At 35.0% G+C, this 15722-nt stretch overlaps 1 protein-coding gene across 5 annotated transcripts in view; it reads right to left on the bottom strand.

The window, feature by feature from the left end:
• Positions 1-15177, bottom strand: part of LOC106133546 (uncharacterized) — a 113383-nt gene extending 98206 nt beyond the window's left edge. For 4 of the 5 annotated variants that reach the window (XM_060946875.1, XM_060946863.1, XM_060946869.1 and 1 more), the window contains exon 1: positions 14630-15177. The gene's annotated coding sequence lies outside the window, so the exon portion shown is untranslated. The remainder of the gene's footprint in view (positions 1-14629) is intronic. The other variant, XM_060946867.1, reaches the window with a different exon arrangement.
• Between the last annotated feature and the right edge of the window lie 545 nt (positions 15178-15722).

Genomic DNA, 15722 nt, shown 5'->3' on the forward strand with positions numbered 1-15722 from the left:
ATATTACCTATCAAGAAAAATAAGACTAGAAAAGGCAGTAGACTCATAGAAGAATGAGTAAACAATGATAAATGATTTCTATAACATACCATGACGTTCGCTAGTCACTACAACAATTCGTTATGAAGCTAGCAAACGAGCAAAAACACAAACAAGTACAAATAGAATAGAAACATCCGGCGGTGGGCAACAGACAATCGAACTCGAGCCCTTCGCTGCAACGAGATAATTACTGAGCTAAGTTTTTTGTTTTGTTCCGGACGAAGATGGAGTACCGACTTACAAAAACCTCTTGAGAATAACAGTAATTGAAGTAATTCATTCACAAAGACGGTACATACGAGTTTGTACCGTCCATATAACAGAACAGAAACAGTAAATTCCAAATTATAGGATATAATTTAAATTAAAAAAGTCTATTTGTGAACAAAGAAGTTTCTTCTAGTGAATATTTTACCACCGTTATCGTACGCGCTTGCATCGGCGAGTGCTTTACAATATTCATAGCAACTTCATGATAAATAAGCAAAACACCGTCAACCGAGTTAATTATTTTCACAGCCCGATAAAATACGGCATCGAGCTGCAATTGGCACACTGTCGAGTATATATCAATTAGAAAGCTGAGTAAGCGCACTCAGTGGCTAGGCCAATCTATCGGATTGATGATGCCGGCCGATCTAGCGGGTTGCCGGTTAACCAGTCAACGTTTGACTAGGCAATGACTGCGTCGAACGTCGAAAATGTCATTTGCAATCACCGCACGGTATCGCAGCTCCCGAACGGATTGACTGATCTGAATTATGTGGTTTTTAGTAGCTAACATGTTGCTCTTCTGAAGTTTCAATTATTTATAGAACACTCTTTTGTAACACTGGCAAGTAACTCTTTTGTAACAATAGCAAGTTTTTGTTCAAGAGATAAATACTTATGTATATATCTTGGATAACTCTCACTATTTCTTCCCCTAATTACTCTGAAACCGCTTTTCATTACCATTAAAATTAACTGACCGTCTCGTCTTAAAACGCTTTTATTTAAAAACCCATACAAAATCTATCTTTATCTTTCACATAGCTTTACAGAAATATATAAAACTCACCCGTTATTGAGTGACTGATAGACAAAGCACAGCCCAAACCACTAGGTTCTTAAAATTTTGCATGTAGCGTCCTTATGTGGTCTAAGGGTGCACTAAGAGATATTTTCTAAAATTCCCGCGAGAACGGGAGTTTTATCTTTTGATACGCGGGCGCAACTGTGGGTAGGATACTGGTCAAACATATAATAAAAGTATTTATAGTATGAGTTGAAAACATTTATCACGTCATCCGTACCAGACAGATCAATCTCCCACTTATTGATTTTTGAAATTATTTTTAATTATGATCAACTTTATACGTTTTTTAAAAATATATAAATAAACCTACAATGAGTTTTACTTTGCATACTATCTTTTGAATTAACCGCTATGCATTTGCTCTTGATTGCGCGCTGAAAGAACGAGCATTTCCGAACCTAACACAGTAAATTAGACATAATTTATTAGATTGCCCGAACAAAACAGAAAGAGAAAAAAGAATTAAGAGAGGTGAGCCAATCGGGAAGCGGATAAATAGAACTATGCACGTTCCGAATTAACTGGCTTAGTTCTGTTAACAAAATAAAATGTTTATTTATCACGTGTTGACATTGTTAAAACTTTCTCCTTCAATATTCATGACATGGCATTGTTTGTGTCGATAATTGATGATAATTCTTAGTTAAAGAGTTGTGACTCGCATTTGAAAGGCATGTTTTAGGTAGGTTCTTTTGAATTATGCACTGGTTAGTTTTTATCAGCCGCAGTTGCAACACGGGCATCGAACTGGGGGGCAAGCCGCTTGGACGTGACCTCGGTAAAACGGGGCTTTTATTATTCAACCAACGAACGCTTTCTTACAAATTAAAGAGACTATAGAGGAATCGCATAAATTGACGCTTAAATACTATAATACTCAAAGCAAAGGCGAAATTAACACAGAAGGACATTGGCTGAGAATTGAATTGATTGAAATTATGTGAAAGTATATGGATGTGCAGTGATTATAGGTACCCTATATTTTCATAAGCTCTTAGGTTTTGAAAAGATTCTGGTGATATACTGTGGCATATGGTAAATAACCTAATTAATATTTAGTTTTATTACGGTTGTCCTTTTGTAATCTATTTTTTTTTGTTCCGTATACGCAGTATCATTCCGGTTCAAATCTTACAACTTGGTGCATATTGTATTCCTAACCATTTTATTCATATGTGTGGCTTTTTTGGGGCAGTGAGTGGTTGGTCATGCTTCTACTGATCTTAGTGGGCTTAGTGATGAAATTTAAATTCAGATAGTGAGACGTTACCCGACCTGCCCATCGCCTTGCATCGAGTTAATAATATAAGTCTCAAATAAATAAAAACCAGAACTCGTGTTGATCTCATTTTAGGGATGAGAATCTTTCTCTGTCGACTTTTGTATAATTGCAAATGCTTTAAATCATAGATTGCTAATGTATTCACGTAATAAATCCATCATAAACTTACACACGTTGATTATGTATAAATAGTCGTAAATCGTAAAAAATTACTAGCGAACTTGGAAGGGAAACTAAAGAAGTCTTTTATGGGGCTTTATATAACTTTATAATGTTTATATAAATTTTTCGAAAATCATGTCACGTAATGATTCTTTGTGTTCCTTTGATTCCTTTCACTTGCCATCGTACAAAACCTAATTTAGAAAACGAAAAGTGTCATAACGAATGATGTCGAAGGTTTGGACGGGCCGGGTCTCCGGGTTAATCATTGTTGCCAGCGTGACGTGCTCCATCACCCAGGGATCAGGGGCAATTTGTCAATCATCACGTGAATGCCCTTTACAACCGTTTTCAATAAGCACTCCCACAATCAATAATCGATAAAATGTGGTGCGCGGATTTTATTAGTCATTTCCAGCTGTTTAATGGCAGGAAACAGTCTGTATGTATTAACAAAACACAAAAAAGGACTCGACTCGTACGGGACAATCGGGCCGCTTTAATAGTTGTATCATTAGTGTAAAATATATAACAAATGGTTATCACACATAATAAGAGTGAGGCAAACGGCAAAATACAACCTTCAACCGAAATGTTTTGAATCATATTAACCTGCATTTTGAGTCTCTTTGCTGGGCAGGTATCTCCGTCTCAGCCATTTGCTTTATTTTTGACATATGCCTTATGTTATGTATTTACAAGATGTTCGTCTAACGAGATTACATACCTGCAGTTTTCTATGTTAAAGGTTCATTAGATAAATTGAAACATAGTGTCGCGTCATCGCTTCCTATTTACACGTATCTCTGCCGTCTACGCTTGATTGGGTTACGAGCGTCGCTGCCGGTATGATATCATTGATGGCGACAAAGACCTTGCCACACCTTGTTCCAACTCAACTGTCAATAAAAGCATGAATATGTATAAAAACTTTTATGCAATGTAAACAATTACTTGAAGAATACAATGTTTGTATCAGCAAAAAATATTTTTATATGTGTATATGTGCCGTGTGTTTTCCGGCACCAATAAAAAAAGAATAATGTCACTCCATCTCGTTCCCATGGATGTCGTAAAAGGCGATTAAGGGATAGGCTTACAAACTTGGGATTCTTTTTTTAGGCGATGGGCTAACAACCTGTCACTTTTTGAATCTAAATTTTATCATTAAGCCACATAGCTGAATGTGGAAAGTGAAGGGATATACACGTGATTATATGTATGTATGTAAGTATCGTTTATTTGAACTTTAAGTTCTCTGCTTACTATGAATGTCGTGTTGAAAGAGAATCAAGCAATTGGAAAAATAAAGGGAAAAAATTGTCTTGTTTCTATGGATGTAAGTAAATAACCAAAAATACTACAATCAGAGACTTTAAAATCATCAGGAACATTTACAGCTAAAGTACTCGTAGCTCAGACAATTATTTGCGTAAGTCTGATTGATATGTAACATTTATTTCTGTTTTCAATTTATCAGTGTAGTATATTTCCGGAATAAGTTCATATAACGCATGTATGGTGTGAGACTCTTGGTTATGGCATTCTCATTTACTTTGTCAACCCGACACTGCAAGACAATGTTCACACCGCAAAGCGGATATGTTTCATTATTACATGTTATGTGTGATTACGCACGGCTGTGAACGAGGGTTACATTCCCATGCGACAAGTAGTATCAGCATAATCAGATAAAGATAACGTATCAGGCTTTAAGCATTACATGCTGTTGTATTTTTTTAGATTTAACATAATTCAAGTACAGTGGAACGCATAAAATTATTTCAGTAAATCTGCGAGGCGACATAAGAGGTATACACAAATCAATCAAATAAAGAGTAGATACATTTTGCAATGGATCGACAAACTATGGGCAACATGTATGACATTCCGTAACCACAATTAGGTCAGGTCTAATCCATCCGCAGACGATATCGTATGTCGGTAACAATCGATTTTAATTAAAAGCTTCCAAACAATGATGCCATTATTCGGTCCAGTAAAGCCAGAGCCCGATTGTAGCCGACGCCCTCCGCGCTCCGCGGTACGCCGTATCTTATTTGCCATGACCTTATCAATGTTCATTCCATTTTATTCCTTACAACGAGAAATGCAAGGCTCAACGGCTGAGACCCTCTCCCCTCTTATCTTTCCACCATATAGTTACATAAAAGTATAATACGGCAGAAATCTTCTCATCAAGACAATTCCAATAGGATATTAGATGTCTGACAATGCCCGTCATTGAATGTCTTCTTCTAATCATAAAAATGAATTATAGATAGACTTTACATCTTCACTTGGGTTTGTCTATAGAAGCTATTAAATGCTTGTTGTTGGCATACATCAACAAACTATAGAAGGGATAAATTTATAGAAGCACACGTCGATATTATCGCACTCGATATTGCGTGCTAATGCGTGTGTCGTAACACGCGGGTCACAACAATAGACACGACAGTCACGTTACTACATTCACTTATTAATCCCGTTAGTTCAATGACCTACATAATCGACATCATTACGTACAAGTATACGTGAAACTTTTCATTTAACGTTGGTACATCATTAAGTGCAACACGTAATGCAAGAAAGGCCGCTAACATTGCAGTGTATTCTTTCTTGCGTGACAATAATGGCGGAAAGATAATTTGTATGAAATGTTTCTCACGATGTTCATGGGCAAAAAGTTAACTGCAGACCATAATATCACGGCGATAGCCACAATAGACTGTTAGTTTGTTAGCAACGTATGATTATACAGTAAATCACTACTCTACGGTGTAGAAAACTGTTGTACCTACAATAGCCTGTGTATTAAGCCGAGTATAACAACGTCTATGTCGATCTTTATATTTAAAAGTATGCATATAAATAATGTACTATTTTAAAAATTCGATAAATAAAAGATTCTAAATTATAAATGAATGTGTACTTATGGTACCATGGAAACGACAAAGGCATGATATACCTAAGAAAATTAAATCTCCCCCATGAGACAAGGAATGGTTGAACATAACATAACATACAAACACGTCTATATCCCTTGTGGGGTAGACAGAGCCAACAGTCATCTAAAGACTGAAATGCCATGTTAAGCTGTTTGGCTTAGGTAATAATAGAATTTAGAATCAAATAGTGACAGGTTGCTAGCCCATCGCCTAGAAGAGGAATTTCAATTATAGGTATAAGCCTATCCCTTAGGCGCCTTTTACAACATCTACATGAAAGAGATGTAGTGGTCCTATTCTTTTTTCTATTGGTGTCGGGAACCACACGGCAAATGGTTTAATATAGAATGAATGTAATACTGCTGGCAGGATAATCCTATACCAGAAATTCACAGTGCATACATTTTAGTCTAATTAATTTTCATTTCATTAGATGATAATACACGAGGTTACAAGTTTGTTGACTCTGATAAAAAAACAAAATGAAACATTTCACGGATTGAGAAACCTCTATTTTTCTAAAAGTTATTATTAGTTACTATATCTAAGTCTATGACTCACCAGAGCTATGATTAAACTTCTACTTCATCATCACTACATAGTATAAAACAAAGTCGCCCATTTTGTCTGTAGTCCCTTCGTATGCATAAAACTTTAAAACTACGCAACGGATTTTGATGCGGTTTTCACTAATAGAAAGAGTATTTTCTCCGACAGGTTTTTATATATAATTGAAATACATTGAAACTATATTAGCTGAGTTAAAGCGATTTATGTCCAAGAAGTCAGAAAAAAAATCTAATTGAAGATTGCATTTGTGCGTGCGCCGCTTATACCGTTGGATACAAGTAAGAACAATGTATAGCAAAAACATTGGTCTTTATTAGTTCTACAAAAAAGTCCGCGATGACATATATCCAGCTTTTTTATTTAAGTCACAAAAACTACTTTTCTGTATTAAAAAAACATTTAATTCGTTGGGTGATGTTTAACTGGTGATATAACCAATAATACATATATCCTTATCAAAATAAGTAAGTTCATCATCACGAGCATTTAATTTAGATTATTTTTGCAGTTTACAGTGTGTTATTTAGACATATCCCTAACATTTTAATATTTTAAACGCGGTTAAGGGAAAGAGAAGTTATTGTGAATTGAAAATTAGTATCCAATATGTGTTGGTGCGTTGACTGTATTTGTCGAAGTAGCGGGATACACGCAAACGAAGTTGCGCGGGTCAGCTAGTCTTATATAAACGATGACTTCAGTGTATCGTACAATAAAATTAATTAATTACAACTGACAGTTCTAAGTTTAAGATTAACTTAGCTCTACAAGTTTATAGAATAAATCTTTTCTGCCTCTGTGGGTGAGTGGATGATTAAACATACTTATTTGAATCAAAGATCCCGGATTCGATTCTGATTAACGTAATTTAAAAATTTCATTTCAGATAGTCGTATGTATCTTATTCGTTTTCTCTATGTAAGTATTTATTACAATTCAACGCACCTGAACGTGGCCTTTCAGAATTGTCAAGGCTGTTGGCTGTATCTACCACGCAAGGGATATAAACGTGATTATATGGATCGATGGATGGTTTTCGCTTTCCCATTGATCGGCGTGATTTTATAAAAAAGTACCGTGTAGTTTGTATCACGTAATACAAATCTGACTAATTCAAGTAGGTATGTATATCATGGTACAGGTAAACACACCTACGGCGCTCGGCTGACTGTAGTGAGTCAACGTTGAATTCGCATCTGGTATTGTGCAAGCAGCAAGCCGCTAGTGAATTTACTAATACACTCACGAACGAGAATAAAGACACCGATAGAAGTCTATAAACTATGACAAGTTATATTATTGGAATAATGTTGTATTTGTTTCATATATAATCTAAGCTATAATTTTTGTAACATTTGTGTAATTATCTCGTAGGCATTATGAAAATGTTGATGACATTAGGTAAGTATTGTAAAAAGCAAATTAAATATTTCTTCTTTAACGAACATACAAAACATGCAAATATATATTCACATGTCGAAGCAATAATTTTAACATACTATTGAATGTAAATTAACTATTGAATTGGGTATGCACTAAGTTAATTTAGCATTGTGATTGTGATTATCACACTTACCCCTAATATTTTTAAATGTATTGTTTGTTCTATGGTTTATTTCCGTCGTGCAATTTTATCTACATATTTTCCACTAAAAACCAATAGCTGTTGATCGCGAAAACTGTAATTAAAATGAACATGGTAAATCAAACTTCAGCAATGCCAGGCAAACTTTTTATATTCAGTGTTAAATTTTATTTTAAATCTTTACAATTATGGAATACCAAAAAGGAGTTTATAAATTAAAAAATATTCCCTTTTTGAATTTCTAAGCTATTTCTTGGTGAAGGAAAAGTAAGACCCGAGTGACTCGATAGCATACAACGTCTTTGGCGTGAAATGTGGGGCGACGCAGCTGAGCCGTCCTGCAGATCGATACCTGATACGCACACCGCGCTCTGAATCTCGTGAACGGATTCAATTATTTCTCCATAAGAAATCATACCACTTCTTTAAATAAACAATGGCTCTCCATTCTTTTGCTGAGCTAACGAGTTAAAACAAAGTTATAAATAGATATGGCGCGTTACGTTTTTTCTTAAAGATGATTCAATGAAAAGAAGTTGATGTTTGTATGTCGTTCGTCAGTGTTAAAATGGCATCATCGTTATTTAATTATCACTTAATGGAATTCCATTTCGTTTGATTTCATTCCAATATGCGAGTTGAACGCATCTGAAAAAATATATTTAAATCTTAAGAAGATTTATTAAATTCGCATGTAAGTAGCTAAGAAAAAAATTAAAATGAAAAATTTTGGCAATAGCGTTATACCCGTGATTTGAAACAATCACTTTTTTGCTAAAAGTTGTGCGGAGAAATCTCGCCGCAATGCTAACCGTCACGCGACTCTGTACAACGTTTTCAGTTAATTTATCGATTTCATCAAAAAATACCTGAATGTTGAGATAATCTGATGTTTTATGCTTATTTCATTAAGTTGAAATGAATTTGCTTTTTTTTTGCTATTTTAAGAAATTTACAATCTTTTAAATATTAGACTTATCTCTTACTACTTTTGTACTTACACCAATTGTAATTAATGATTTAACAAATTACTAAATAAAATACATTAGGGGTAGAAAAACAAACAAGGCAATGTCAAACATGATGTTGGTCTGTTGAATTTAAATTCATTGAATACCTAACAAAAATCTAGTAGGTACTTGCCAAGAACTTCGTTCCGTGAGAATTTCTTAAGTACCTCCCTACACCCTTATGGAGCGGATATGGTTGATCGATATGTTAGTAACTTTTTCCTTTAAAACTTACCTACGAGTGGTAACACAAAATCTTAAATAAAAATCTAGGACAAAGCCGATATCAGCTATGCTATGCTGATAAATTCAAGTGACCTAAATGACCCGTAAAATTCGTTTGTTACGACGAATCTGTTTCGAAATTCAATAGATTTTATTTCTCCGATAAAATGTGTCGTGTAACTGCACAGGTTGCACCATTATATGAAATACTCGATAACGCTTTAAACATCTTAGTCTGGCAGATTTCTTTTTTGTTGAGTTGGGTACTTCGTCTCAAATAAAAACGTGTGTTATGGAGTCGGGAAAGTTTAAATCCAGAGTACACAGAGCTAACTCTATTTAGATAGCGAGCTCGATAAAAGTAAGGGCGTAATATAAGAATTGAATCATAAACCCTAGGTGATAGGTGAATATTCTTATGAATATTTTGACATTTGGTACCTTTATCACTCAAAAACAAACAACTAGTCTGTCCTGACTGCTTGAAATGGTGCAAGAAATAACTAACCATGAGCTAATCGTTTTTTAGTCATGTTATTTGCTAAAGTTACACGTAAAATTGTTACTTCAAAGAATAATGGAGCCTATGCTTGTTTTTCGATGAAAAATATTTCTATACAAATATACAAAGCTGTATAGAATAGAACATACTACAGTTAAATCGCAAAATTTATCCATCTACTCTTTCCTTTTTCCGTGGTAGAAGTGCCGCGTACCTATATGACCATCCGCTATTCGCTCTCCGCAATACACAGCTGCTATTAATTGGAATCGACTCTCCAGCGGTGCTAGTGGTTAGAGCAATGTTTGTTATTCCGTTACTGGCTTCAAATCGACAAAACTGAAAACGTTGTTTTTTATTCCTGACCTTTCAATTCTATGATCATGATCATCTTAATCATTGGTTTGTAACTTTAAATAAACCAATGCCTAACAAAAGTAGGCTCCCGTCATATGCATTACAAAAGACTTCTTGCGTGTAATTTACTTGAATAACTAATGCACGACCTTGAGACAAGCGCGGTCGGCTGCACTTACAAGTTCCGAGACAAATAAAATGAAGAAGAATGTATTGTGCACCTATATAATTTCATAAAAGTATGTATTTGTTTCTAAAGATTTATCTGCTACGATATAAGCCCTAGAAAAATAAGGAAAAAATCTAGTATCTCTTATGAATATTTTAATTTAATAAAAAACAAATCTATATAAGCCTACATTGTAAGGTTATGCGCCAAAAGTGCTACGAATATTTAATCAGGTAAGTACTTATTTAAGTCGATCTCCTCCAAGTTTTACCATGTGAATTTCCGACATTACCATGGAACCTAACCCATGTTGGATCGATCATGGTTACACATCTAGTCGCCTGAATGTGATTTTATCATAACCGTCAGAGCATAGGTTAGTATACAAACTAATAAAAGTTTTTTCGAAAATAGTAATTGGGAGGTGAGATTTAAACCGGTGCCTTTTATGCTTTTTATGTTTTACCGATTCTACCGCCGACACTCATAAAAGACTGTTCAGATAATTTATATTATGTACTTCTGTAATAAAATAAATGTGATATAATTACGAAACTTAGGTATGTGCGAGGAAAGCGGTACTCTACTGTACTTTTAAGGCTCTGAAGTTTTTCATAATTATATATTTTGTCCTTTGACACCATTATTTTATTATTTGTGAAAAATTGATATTGAGTCCCACTTAAGAGTCGCAGCTTCTTCAAAGCTGATATTTTATCGTTGCTTATTAATATTAAACATCCAGCAACAAGAGTGTGGAACGAGTGAAATTCTCTTAGTTTGGCAGCCAACGTGAGAGACAACGGCTTATTGCTCCATTCTCGACCGGTTTACCCACTCGAGTCGTTGTAACAGCGGCTATTCGTCTCCACCCCATAGCAACCCTCGATGTCGTCTGTTCTGCTTCATATCCCACTGAGAGCTGTGAATAGCGATTCAACCCTACTTCATACAATTGACTATACTTGTCGACTTTGTACGCACCTCGTTCTTTCGTTTATATGAGCACAATCGGTCTTCGAGTTGATATTCAAAAATTTTAATACTTACAACATACCTCTAGCTATGCACATATAACCAATGTATTATTATTCTGTACGTCACATATAAAATTAAGTAACATACTTGTTAATATATCCGTAAAATAATTTGCGATTATGAATTGATGATAAAAAGTAGTTTTAACGACTTTGTAGTAGTCTAACGTACTGTAAAAATGAATAACGCATAAAGAAGAAAAAAGGTTAAGAAAATCTATCACTAAAACTAAAAATGTCACTCTATTTCAACGTAATAAGAGTAGCCAATGTGGCCTCCACTTCCATTGTATCATGATATTAGCAGACCTAAATTGCGTCAAAATCAATTAAACTTTGACCTGCCACTTTATGGCTCTATAATTTAAAAAATTATTTAATAATTTAAACGTTATAGGTAAGCACGTAGTTTTCAATAGGAATTTCTTTCAAATACTGACGTAAACCTTGAGGTGAAGGGGAAAGTAGCTGCGATGAAGAAGATAAAGCAAAAAGGGCGCTTTGAACCATAAATAATGAGATTTAGACGGCGTGGGGTCAACCTTTTTATCTCGCAACTTATGGTGATGGATGCAGGACCTATTCGCTGTAAAACCTGTTCTATTAAGACAGATACTCGTACTTGCAGGTTAGCGCCCTATTTATAATTTATATTTTTGAATTAAACAAACAAAGGTTATATTATACAAATTAACTCAACGATACTTTATTTAATCCAAGGCCCAAAGCACCCAATACAATAAAAAAATCGCTTTTATCATGTCCTAACCGGAATTAAAACTTCTGTAAACGGAAGTCTTGTGTATCTCTCTTTCTCATATTTGCGCCTTCCCAGTTACAACCTACACCATAGTGGCCTAGGGTCTAGGGACCACTCCAGTGACTTGTGTATCACAGGTAAAAATCAGACATATAAATAAATAATGTTACAACTGCAAAACTCTATATTGTAATACAGTAATCATTTCCGAAACTTTTAACTGCTATTATTCACTTTAATTAGTGAGGCAGCGCAGCATTAAGAGTCTAAATAAAATCTAGCAATTAAATTAATGGAACTAATGGAGCAAGCAAGACCCTACCCTTTGTGAGAACACCAGAGCTATTAATAGGGGTGGTGATCTTTCCCAGAAAAGAGAATTAATGAAAAAAGAAAATTACATGGTTTTAAGAAATTTTTGTATCTGGGCTTATTAAATGATTAATAATCCTCAGCCCAGGTGAAATTGACAAAAGGCTGTGCAAAATGGTCGACCCACGAACTTGTTTAATTATTTTGATCTAAATAAATATCAACGTAGAATACTTTTATATTTTAATTCTTAGACTAAATCTTAAGTTTTTTACAACCACCCTTTATAGTTTGTGCCCCTTACTGTGATAACGTTTTTAACCGATGTAACCACCGGTAAGTATTGCCTGTAATATTTTGCATCCAAACATTATCCTCGTGTGCCATCAATGCAGCTCACGGCTATTCACGCTCAGAATACATAGCAAACGGAGGTGGAGGGCTGGAGGGAACTACAGGGAGCGGGTACTCTCAACCCCTCGGGAACGGTAATGTGGGACGTTAGTAGTCTTTGCATTCAGCGTACATTAGCCGACATGGTCGCCAACGTGACGGGCCGGTGTTACAAATTAATGTAGTCATTAAACTGGCTAATACGTTTCCCCTTGATTGGGAAGAGGTCAAATCTTTAATAAGGTAATGTTGAAATATTGCGCAGTACGGACTATAATTAGATGAACGCCGATGTCACAGCCTCAGCTCGGGAATGATGCCATCGATGTTATGAGTCATATTGTGATTTGCCTATATATTTCTCAGCAAACTTAATTAATGGCACGTGTCCTACGCTGGTTTGTTTACAAATAAAATTATATTACATTTCCTTTTCGATTGATTTGTTTCAAACGAATTTTATGATGAAATCAACCTAAAAGCTACTTCAATTATTTTACTGAACAAACTTTAAATTTATAACGCTTCAAGTTCACATTTAAGGCTTTATTGAATTGGAATTTAAAAAAAATATTTTTAACCGTTTCAAATAATTATTTAAATTATTTTAAACAGTTCTTATTCATAAGTTATCATGTATTAATTTGAACCGTATGTAAGAAGTCACCTTTAGTGCCCTACATTCGTACTTTATTCTAATTTCCCATGGGTCTAATGATATCCTTGAGTGCTATTTCGGTTCCATCTTAAGGCAGTTTCACTTTTAAAATTAATTAAACGTAGTCGGATATCACCCTATGCCTTTTTCAAAGGTCGAATTTTGGTTCAATGGGTTAGTCGTAAACGGATTATTAAAAATAATGTATATTTCTATACGAGTACTAACATTAAAAGAAAGCAAAGTTTATCTGCGAGTGTAGGCTATGGTAGGTAGATATCCTATGATACCTACCACGGGCGATAATTTGGAATCTTGGACCATACAATAGTTTTCTTTAACAACTAAATATCGTACTTATCAACACCAGTGGTTTACTAGAGAGAGAGAGAGAGTGATTTCGATAATATGTCACCTAGGCTTCACTGAAAAGAAAAAAAATGTTGTTACGGTTGCTACCCTTTATTGTGTTAATGATATCGTACGAAACTGGTGTAGTGATGATGTATCATGTAGTAATAATGCATAATGTATCTACAGAACCGCTAAGTAAAGCTGGCCGTAGACGAGCTCATCGCGACGCCATTGTGGAGTCGCCTGCCGCTCATGAAATATGAACGAGGGCCTGAAAGAACCAGTCTACCTTTGCGTTCTCACCACTAGCGGTTATAATACGCCCCAGACCGGTGATCAACCGTCGAACTTAACCATTAACCGGTTTAAAATTAACGGTCACTTTAATTTTGTGTCCTCAGTGCTTTCTTCTTGGATAATTTAACTAATGTTTTTATAATAATTTAACTATATATAATAAATATGTTTCAGAAAACATTTTTTCAATTAAGAAGTTTAAAATACCCAAATTAATAAATCAATAGTTGATTAGCCTCCGTTAGCAGCTTTCCTGTTTCCATTCCAATACTCGTAGTGATTTATTACGCCGTTATTAATTATGATATCTACGGTCCTACGTAAAGATCATAAACATAATTATTTATTATTCAACTTATTTCTCTCTTTACATTTTAAATATAAATTCAATATAAAAAAACACATTTTAAAATATTTTCTATTATTATTCTTATTTTCAACTTATTTCTCTTTTTACATTTTAAAATACAATTATTATTATTATAAGACCTGGGTGATGTTACCAATGGATTTATTTAGATCTATGCTGCATCCTACGCTAATGGAAGAAAGTAGGTAGGTACTTTTCATATGTGTGGGAAGCAGTAGATGTCTTCTTTGCCCGAATTAAACTGCTAGTCTATTTCTACTATTTCTTGTAACTGCATAAAACTGTGCAATAAAGATATTTTAGCTTTTAACTTGTGCCGTGTTAAATCAAATATCATAGTTGCATACAGAAGATTCATGAAAAAAAATTAAAATATCAATCTATATAATAAGATTCTAACAAGGCGCACTTAAAAATACAGGAGGAAAATAAATAAACACCTAATGAAATTTTGACAGAAGCAAAAACTATATTTTATAATTTAATTTAATAGATAATCAATAACAGAAACTTACCCGCAAGTTCCTGGTCAGTTAATGGATTTTTTCAAATTTCTAGAATCACACGAAGTAATTACCACTGTGCATATTCCCAAGGTAAACAAAGATTACGTAAACGCAATCCCACGCACGCACGTCACCCGATCGATTTTCAAACTTTCGAATACGCCCACTTAAATATATTACAAGCAAGACCAACTAGGATACTCTTTCGAAAAGTCCTGCAGTAATGGATTCAAAACAGTAACCGTCAATGGATCACTGTGTGCCCTTGAAGTCGTACAGGTTATGTTATCGATAAAGCACAACACGCGCACTGACAGTTCGGACAAACAATCACAGGTCAAGTTCGAAGCCGGTTTTCTCAAAATATAATAGTAATGCAATTTTTTTTAATGTCTGCTGAATAAATTCAATTTCGAAAAGCTTTATTTGCGTATCACGAAAGCCGCGATGTGTTTTCAATACAAAACATTACAATCGTCGTGGCAGAGAACAACACTCGTATCGTGTGTTGCGAGCAGACGCTGACTGGTGAGGCGCGACACGCGAGGGCGCCGCCGGCCGAGTGGCTCTGATGGAAGCCCCGCTCCTCCGCCCGCCGGCTCTGCGATCTGGCTGCCCTGCCATGAATGCGCGCGCCTCTTCCCCAAAATATTTGCTTTCTTATAGAATTATTACTGGCAGACACTTAGTCCTTACAATCTTGAGATCTGAAATTAAAATAATACAACCTTAACTCGTATAAGTAATCTAAATATTCAACTCTAAACATCAGAATCGGACTGAAGAAAGTTACGAGTAGATAACTCATTGCTTATTGTCGAAGTATGTTTCCCGCTTTTATTAAAGATCTCTTGATCCAAAATAAAAATGATTTTTCTATACGACCTTTTACAAGCTCAATAAGTTTTCCAATTATTGAGCTTATCATGTTGTCGCACACCTTGCATTATTATGGATGGAAAATATTATTTCTTAGGCAAATTCGATACATTAGCGAGCACGCGGAGCCACTCGTGGCTGTCAGGAGCAGGTGATTGAGTCTTTATAGCAGCGGCGCCGAGGCGCCTAAACCCGAGGGTGCAACCTGCGTCTGTGTCACTGC

Source organism: Amyelois transitella, chromosome 2 (assembly GCF_032362555.1).
Source record: "Amyelois transitella isolate CPQ chromosome 2, ilAmyTran1.1, whole genome shotgun sequence".
NCBI lineage: Eukaryota > Metazoa > Arthropoda > Insecta > Lepidoptera > Pyralidae > Amyelois > Amyelois transitella.